The sequence below is a fragment of the Lontra canadensis genome, unplaced genomic scaffold (assembly GCF_010015895.1).
Source record: "Lontra canadensis isolate GAN:19392208 unplaced genomic scaffold, GSC_riverotter_1.0 scaffold125, whole genome shotgun sequence".
Lineage (NCBI taxonomy): Eukaryota > Metazoa > Chordata > Mammalia > Carnivora > Mustelidae > Lontra > Lontra canadensis.
The window spans coordinates 3,651,067-3,659,410 of record NW_022631119.1 but is presented as its reverse complement, the minus strand read 5'-3'; positions in this window follow the sequence as shown (position 1 = coordinate 3,659,410).

Here is an 8,344-nt window from a genome sequence, read left to right as displayed (position 1 = left end):
CTTCACTTAGCACAGTGTTCTCAAGGCTCATCCATGTTGTATCGTGTATTGGTACTTCATTTTTTTATGGCTGAATAAATTCCCTTATATAGATATACCACATATGTATCCATTCACCTGCTGATGGACACGGGTTGTTTCCAGCTTTTGGAACCCTCATATACTACTATGCATGTATCCACACATATCTGTCTATACCTGGGGAAAAAATCTGTTCATATGGATGCTTCCAATTTCAATTCAACATCACAGCGTTCATTCTAATCTTCCTTCCCACATCTATAATCCCTTTTCTTATAGTGAGAAACCTGGCCCCCATTACCCATATTTGCTTATTTGCTCAGTCTTAGAATGCACATTAAGTAGTTTCAGAGTTGCTAATGCATACAGCTGTGATAAGCAAAACCACTCGCTGGAGCTTATTATTTTTGTAGATTTTTTTTTGTCTTTGGCCTGAGGACAAATTACTGCATTTGAGAGTTACTCAAGTTAGTTCCGTTTTCCCCACCTTCAGTGTGGTTATATTATTCATTTGAAATAGAATTAATTTGTTCGTATTTAATTTGGGGATTTCCTCCATCTTTGCTGTTGTGAACACATCTTAGGGCATCTCCTATGATTCTCACTACTAATACCACACTGCTGGGTAATACCCTCCCCTTGTGTGTGAGTGGGAGTGTGAGCAGCCCCTATCCAACAGAATATGGCAAAGGTTATGTGATATCACTCTTGTTTTTATGTTAAATTGTATGGTGAATGTGAAGAGATTTTGCAAATATAATGAAGGTTCCTTAATCAGTTGACCTTGAGTTAATGGAAAGGTAAATTATCTTAAGAGGGTCCAACTTAATTCCATAAATCTTTAAAAGAAGGTCTCAGTCTTCCCTAAAGTCAGAGGGTCTGAGGAGTAAAGATTTTCTCTTTATTGCTGGCTTTGAAGAAATAAACTGCCCTGAATTCTCTATCCACAAAGAAACTATTTCTGCCAACTATCAAAAAGAGCTTGGAGGTTAACCCTTTCTTTGTCAAGCCTACCAATGAGACTGTAGCCCAGCTGACACCTTGATCTCAGCTTTCTAAGAGGCTGACAGAGAATCTAGCTAAATTGTGCCCTGATTCCTGACCCACAGAAGTTATGAGATAATAAATGGGTCTGTGGTCATTTTTTACATAAGAATAAAAAACTATATTTGTTAACTTTATCCTTTTTAAAAATATGTGAAATGCTCACATTTCTGAGTCTAAACTACACAAAATAGTTCACTCAAGGAAGTGTAACTCCCTCAATCACTTTTATTCCCTCCCCTCCCCATATGCTCTTCTTCTGGATTTGAACTCAAGGCATCAGAATGATGTCTAGCTGTAATGTAATGTAATGTAATGTAATGTAATGTAATGTAATGTAATTTGGCTGATGTGCCAAAGCCAGCAGTAAACAGGTGCTGCAAGAATTATGTTCTATCCATCAACACGCAGAAGCAGCAACGAAAATTAGGTAAAAAAAACCTGGATGAAAAAAAAGCTGGATGGTGTGCTTGAGAGAAGCAAGAAAGTCATAAATGAATATGCATTTAAAGATTTTAGGATAAAACTTAAATGTTTTTAGTATGTATCATTTTTCATGATTTCCCACTAAAACCATTTTTCATGATTTCCCACTATGTAACACTTCCAATTAATCAACAATTGCATTTGATAAAAGGTATCAACTATGAAAATAAATAATATAAAATTCTTTTGATATAATTGTTCAGCTGTTAGCCAACTGAACTTCTTGCCAAGTGGAGAAATAAATACCTTTATTGTAAAAGCAACTTCTACCTGGGCATTATACAACTAACAGCTAAAAGTATCTTAATTAAAAAATCCCAAATTCTTACTCTACTACCAACCCTTCCACTGAGGTATACACACGTCTAAGTGCCTACTTGATATCACCTCTTTAACATTCAACAAGTACCTCCAACTTAACATGACCCCACCCTACCCTAGAGACCTGCTACATATCATTGTTTACTATTTTAGTAAAGGAGACTATCATTCATATAAACGATCAGGACAAAAATTTAAGCATTATATTTAGTATTGGTCTTTCCTTCATACTCACATCCAAGCGTCAGCCACTCTTGTTACCTCTACACTCAAATTGTATCATTTTGACCATTTCTTTTTTTTTAAGATTTTATTTGTTTATTTGACAGAGATCACGAGTAGGCAGAGAGGCAGGCAGGCAGAGAGAGAGAGAGGGGGAAGCAGACTCTCTGCTGAGCAGAGAACCCGATGCGGGACTTGATCCCAGGACCCTGAGATCATGACCTGAGCCGAAGGCAGAGGCTTTAACCCACTGAGCCACCCAAGCACCCCATCTTGACCATTTCTTATTGCCTGTAACATTTACTACCCTAATTCGAAGCCCCCTATCTTAACAAGGTCAGTGATTTCTAAATAGATTAGATACCAGCAAACCTGCTACTGATATTTAGAGACCTGGGTCAGTACAAATGGAGGTCCCCATCCAGCTCCCTTCTCTTAATCATCTCCACCTTTGTCCACAACAAAAGGGACCTCATGTCCACATGTGGACACCCCAACTTTTATGTCTAAGCTGTCTAGTCTCACCATGTAACTACCACTTGACCATCTTGTGCACATAGGCAGCATGTTTGCCTTTTGGAGGACAGATGAAGGGAGAGAGCTTAAGACACAGAAGAGGCATAGGCTCTGGAAGCGGGCTTGAGGCTACTTAAGTGGAAAATTCTCAGGTACTTAGAGCACGGTCTAAAGGAGGTTGTAGGCTCTGGACATGTAGGTATCTTTGCATATCAATTTCTCACCAGAAAGAAAAGGGGCTTGGCCAAAGGAGGGCCAAAAGTGAACTTTTGTATGTTTGATAATTATTAAAATGTCAAATATATTTGTTATTTTGATCATCTGGACACCAAAATTATGACTGAATCTTTTTTTAATCTTATTTAAATTCAATTAATTAACTTATAGCATGTTACTAGTTTCAGATGTAGAGTTTAATGATTCATCAATTACATATAACACCCAATGCTCATTACAACATGTGCCAGTCTTTTTTTAAATAATTTTTTAAAAAGATTTTATTTATTTGAGAGAGAGAGAGTGAGCACAAGCAGGGAGAGATGCACAATTATCCCATCCCACCATTCACCTCCCCTCCAGCAACCCTCAGTTTGTTTCCTGATTAAGAGTCTCTTATGGTTTGTCTCCCTCTCTGATTTTGTCTATTCTTATTTTCCTCTCCCTTCCCTTATGATCCTCTGCTTTGTTTCTTAAATTACACATGTGAGTGAAACCATATGATAATTGTCTCTCTCTGATTGACTTATTTTGCTTAGCATGATACTCTTCCAATTCCATCCATGTTGTTGCAAATGGTAAGATTTCATCCTTTTGATGGTTGAGTAATATTCCATTGTGTATATACCTATATATCACATCTTCTTTATATGAATGGACAAATAACTGAATCTTTATTTTCTTTATTATTGTTTTTAAAAGATTTTATTTATTTGACAGACTGAGATCACAAGTAGGAAGAGAGGCAGGAAGAGAGAGAGGGGGAAGCAGGCTCCCCGCTCAGCAGAGAGCCCGATGTGGGGCTCGATCCCAGGACCCTGGGATCATGACCCGAGCTGAAAGCAGGGGCTTTAACCCACTAAGCCACCCAGGCACCCCACAGCTGAATCTTTAAAAAGCTTTTTGATACTTATAGAGTGTTTAGGTCACAGGGAAAAATTAAATTTCATTTTTGTTGCTGAGAAGTTAAACAAGGTAACTAGTAAGATTTTTAAGGATAGGCAATTATTACATTAAGATAAAATTCAGTGATGAAAGTGGAATGGAAATGATTTCAAGAAAAGGGCCCAGTGCAAGATTTCTAAATTTTAAAAAAGCTTATGTATGTTTAATGATGCTGTAGAAAATATGCTAGAATGGTATTTTGCATCATTTAAACTTATGAAGAATATCTTGTAGACGTCAATTTAAAAATGTAAATGGGGAGGGGTGCCTGGGTGGTTTAGTTGGTTAAGCATCTGACTTTGTCTCAGCTCAGGCCTTGATTTTAGGTTCATGAGTTCAAGTCCTGTTGTGGGCTCCATGCTGGGCATGGAGCCTACTTCAGAAAAAAAAAAGTAATTTTTTTGAAATTGTTTCAAGAGGAATGTAGCAAAACCTTTGAAAGACCATTGCTCTGATAAAGGAAGATCAGGTTTAGTAAATTTTGTATCAAGTATACCATCACAGACATGTGATCCTAAAGAGAAATAAGTAAGTTTGACTTCTATCTCATCTGAATATTTATAAATTGTCACACTTCTGAGTCCCTCAACTGTAAATTGGATAGGAATATTTATTTGTAGTATTGTGAAGAACAAATGAAATGACATATACAAAGGAAATTACACAGTTCTTGGATCGTGTAAGTTATCCATTAAATGTAAATTTTCTTCCCCAGAAATTAGCCATTGGTTTTTAATTTATCTGGATTTGACATTCATGAATTACGGTGTGAGGAGGTCCTTTACTAGCACTAATAACAGGGTACGGACTCTTTCCAAATACCTCAGGAAGCAGTGCTAAGCAAGGCCTGGTAAACTTGTGCTTTATCCTTCCCTAGGCAGTTATAAAAAAACATTCTAGTGTAAAGAATATGGGTGACCAATCAAAATAACTAAGACAAGAAATAATTGTTTTTTTCATTCTCAATTTTATTTATTTCTAAATATTTTATTTATTTTAGAGAGAGAGCGAGCACACAAGTGGGGAGAGGGGCTGAGGGAAAGGGAGAGAATCCTCAAGCAGACTCTGCACTGAGCACAGAGCCTGATGTGGGACTCGATCCCATGACCTTGAGATCATGATCTTAGCCAAAACCAAGAGTCAGACTCAACTGACTAAGCCACCCATGTGTCCCTTCAATTTAATTTTATTCTCAATTCAGAATAACTGCCTTCAAATAAGAAGAACCTTAAAAAAAAAAAAAAAAACATATTAAAGAGGGGCACCTAGCTGGCCCAGTCAGTAGAGCATGTGATGCTTGGGGTCGTGAGTTCATGCCCCACATTGGGCTTACTTTGAAAAAAATTTTTCTTAAAAATTAAAATGTTGAAAAAAACACATATCAGGGATGCCTGGGTGGCTCAGTGGTTTAAGCATTGCCTTTGGCTCAGGTCATGATCTCAGGGTCCTGGGATTGAGGCCTGCACTGGGCTCTCTGTTCAATGGGAAGCCTGCTTCCTCCTCTGTCTCTCTGCCTGCCTCTCTGCCTACTTGTGATCTCTCTCTCTGTTAAATAAATAAAATCTTTAAACACACACACACACACACACACACACACACACACACACACACACACATCAAAGATACAGAACAGATTGGTGGTTGCCAGACATGGGGTAGGGGTGTAGGTAAAATGGGTGAGGTGCGTCTAAAGGTACAAGCTTCCAATTATAAAATAAATGAATCATGGGGATGTAATGTACAGCATAGTGACTAAAGTTAATAAAACTATATTGTATATTTGAAAGTCGCTAAAAGTTCCCGTCAAAAGAAAAAAAACTTTTGTAACTATGTATAGTAATGGATGTTAACTAGACTTATTGTGATCATTTCACAATATATACGAGTACTGAATCATTATGTTGTACAACTGAAAATAACTATTTTATTTCAGTTATATCACAATTAAAAAAATAGATGACTAATATACCTAATAGTTTATTTTTAAAAATTCACATACTGTGATTCTCACACTTGTTAGGATATTGAGAACTGTGTGTTTGTTGGTTTGTTTGTTTGAAATAGAGAGCACAAGCAGGAGTAGGGACTGAGGGAGAGGGAGAAGCAGTCTCCCCACCGAGCAAGGGCCCCTCCCCTCAATGTGGGACTCAATCCCAGAATCCCAGGATTGTGACCTGAGCCAAAGGCAGAGACTTAACCGACTGAGTCACCCAGGCACCCCAGGATATTGAGAACTGTTAAGTGATGGGTGCAATTAGTGGTTCACCATGAAATATTTTTATTAGATAACACAAAGTTAGAAAACATACAAATCTATATTATCAAAATTACAGCAAAATATGCAAAAACATGAGTTCATCCATATAACCACATATTAAACTAGACAAGAGCTATTTCAGAATTTATGTTTAACAAAGAATTGTTTAACAAAGAATTTGCTTTGTTATTAAGATATTTTGTTACTAAATACGCACCATTTTTTGTCATGTAGTAGGATTCCTTTATAAGGAATTAGTAACATTGATAAGAAACGTTTCTGAGAAGAAAAAGAAACTTGGAAAATTATATGAATTAATTTATTTTCCAGCAAATTGAAAAAGTGTCATATACTAATCATTTCCCTGTCATCATTTCAGCTTCAAACATGCCCTTCTCTATTCCGAGACACTGGAGGTGGAACTCTGACAAAGCCATTTCCCAGTCTCCCTTGCTTACTGCTATAGTTTGCCAATGGAGAAATTAAAGGGAGACTGAAAAGCGGAAAGGGAGAAGGAACTCACTTCTTATTTTCCGGTTCTTTCAGTATCTCTAGCAACAGAACAGGGCTATAGCTTGCCTGCAAATTCTTTTTGCAGTTAACAGTCAGGCTGAATCTCCTCTTCAGAGCTCTTAGGATCTGGTAAATCCATCCCTTCCCTCGTTCCTCAAGCTCTATGGTGTTAGTGGTTTCTTGATGTTACAAATCTATCCCCTTTTTGGTCTTTCAGTCATTCAACATTGTATAATAAATTTTCTGCAATTAAATATTCTGTTTGAAATTGTCAGTGTAGTTCTGCTTTTTTTTTTTTTTTTTTTTTTACTATATCTTGATGGACATCGTCCTACCACAATTTGTTTTAACAATGCAACCACTAACTTGGTTGCCATACTTTGAGTACTACTGTCCTGCTCTACTGGAGATGACTAGAGTCAAACCAGTGTTGGACTTGGTGGTATGAGATAAGAAAAATAAATAAAAGACAAAAAATCTTCCTATGATCAATTACGACATGTGAAGAGGTAGTTATACACATTCCAAGTTTCTCTGAAGGTATACTGTGCCAGTCAAGAAAGGAGTGTCTTGGGGCTCAGTGGGTTAAAGCCTCTGCCTTTGGCTCGGGTCATGATCCCAGGGTCCTGGGATTGAGCCCCACATCCGGCTCTCTGCTCTACGGGGATCCTGCTTCCTCCTCTCTGTCTGCCTCTCTCTGCCTACTTTTGACCTCTGTCTGTCAAATAAATGAATAAATAATCTTAAAAAAAAAAAGGAGTGTCTTACATTTCTAGCACATTAGTATGAAATGCCCAAGATGATCTCTAGTACTAGCTTCAGCAGCACATATACGAGATGATCTGTAACCTGCACTGATAATCAAATCCAGGAAAGAGCTGTTCCATGTACTGGTCAAGTAGCAAACCAGAATTATCATCCAAAGAACACTTACCTAGTACATTTGCCCATTTATTGTGACCCAATTATTAAATGTCTTTATAGAGTCTTTAAAAAAAAAAAGTGCTTGCCTTATTTTGTAAGTAACAATGACCAATTTCACAGAATAAACAGCAAATCACTCCAACCCTATTAGCCAGACTCCTTTTGTTCAAGTCTCTCTGGCTTTAGCTATTAGAGGTGTGTGTTTGTGTGTGTGTGTGTGTGTGTGTGTGTGTGTGTTTAGGGGGAGATTGGAGGGATTATTCTCCAAAGATTGGTTGTCATTCAAGAACTTCCTCCTTGTTTTCCACATACCCCTACTTGACTTCAGTACACCTTCCAGATCTTTCAGGGTCTGGGGATCGGGATGAATGTTGCTTTGTTCAGAATTTTAACCACCAAATACTTTCTCCTTGATCAAATTTTAGTTAGGCTCCTCTGGACCCTCTTCTCAACTGTGAGGCTTCAACCTTTGGGTTTCAATATTTGTCTTTGCATTACCCAGTTTTAGCAAGAATTCTGTCAACTCAGTTTAGCCAGAGCCCTTAATACCTGACTACTTTTAATATCTAATTAAATTCCTCATCCACCCAGGCAATATCTGATCACCCTGGACTGCCCTCAGCAAGAATTCTGTTTGTCAGTCTAGCAAGAATTTTCCCCTACCCTTGATGTCTCCTCTTAATTTTCCATCCAGGCTGCCCCAACCCCCATAAACTTGTTCCTTGCACATTTTAAACCCTACTTGTTCTTGCTGTATTGGAATTGAGCCCAGTTCTATGCTGAAGTTTCTTCTCCCCTATTACAATTGTTTTTGAATAAAAGTTTTTTTAAAAACCTCTTTTACTACCATTCAGCTGTGGCTTTCTTTAACTTCACTCA